Consider the following 1,313-nt stretch of genomic DNA (forward strand, 5'->3'; position numbering starts at 1 on the left):
GGGAAGGCTCCTTTTACTCTCACCTCATGGCTGCACTACCTCTCCCGGAAACCTCCGGAGTGTGCTCCTGGGGGCTGGGAATATTCGGGTGCATCTCACTCCCCGACACGAGGCCTCACTCACAGCCTCGTGCTCAGTGGGCACAGGATAGCTGGCTGGTGGGCGGAAGGTGGCTGTCCTCTCCGTGGGTCTCTGTTTTGGTTCCTGGCCTCTTGCTTTCTGTGTTTGTTGAAGCTGGGGAGGGCTGAGGACCTTATTTGGTGTGTCTGGCTCATCTTCAGATTGTCTTGGTCACCTTGCCTCTCTTTGGACGTTTGGGATGGGGCGGAGTGGGGTTACTCAACCAAGAACTTTGCTTTGCCTCGCCCACTGTGCCCTGTGCGGTCCTCGCCCCGCCCTCTCCTGAATCTCCGGCTCTGGCCCCGTTTTGCTGAGTGGGGTGCCCTCAGCCAACAGCAGCTTCACAGCGCCCCAGCCTGCAGCGCCCCCTGGCTGCCGGCTGGTGAGGAAAGACAGGCTTTTCCCACGACCCTGGAACCGCACCCTCTTTCCCTGAATGGGGTCCACCTGCCCTCTTGACCTTCTCTGCATCTGGGAGTCCTCATTGTCTTGGCTTCTACTTCACAGGCAGGTCCCCAATTTATAAATCCCCTCATTTACGGTGACCTGGATGCATGACGCTGGTGCTCAGGAGGTGACGCCTGAGCTCCTATCTGGTGGAAGTGAGTTAAAGCAAAGCCTTTAGTGGCAGATGATGAGGGATGAAGATGGAGACAGACACTAGATTCTCTGCTAATGCATTTAAAAAGTAAAAATATTGGTCAAGAATCCAACTTAATTTACTGGGCTGAAAACTCTTTGTTACTAAGTAGTTGTGGGGAAAAGAAAGAGATCAGACTGTTACTGTGTCTATATAGAAACAAGTAGACATAAGAGACTCCATTTTGTTCTGTATTTGAGATGCTGTTAATCTGTGACCCTACCCCCAACCTTGTCCTTGCAAGAGACGTGTGCTGTGGTAAGTTGGCCAGATCTGGTCCCTCCACTTCTCTCTTTAACCTCATCCTCCAGCTCCTCCTGGCCCCTACACTCCAGCCATGCAGAACTGATAACGCTCCCCAAACACTTGATGCCCCTTCACCCTGGGCCTTTGCTCACCCTGCTCTCTGCTTGAAGTGCCTTCTCTCCTCCCCACTCCCCCTACTAGTGTTTGGCCTAATGACCAATCACCTATGCTGAACTATTTCCTTTGAGACACAGAAACACAACTGCGGTGATGCGTAGACGCTAGAATATCCCATAAAAAAAAAAAA

This window comes from Mandrillus leucophaeus, unplaced genomic scaffold (assembly GCF_000951045.1).
Source record: "Mandrillus leucophaeus isolate KB7577 unplaced genomic scaffold, Mleu.le_1.0 Scaffold205, whole genome shotgun sequence".
NCBI lineage: Eukaryota > Metazoa > Chordata > Mammalia > Primates > Cercopithecidae > Mandrillus > Mandrillus leucophaeus.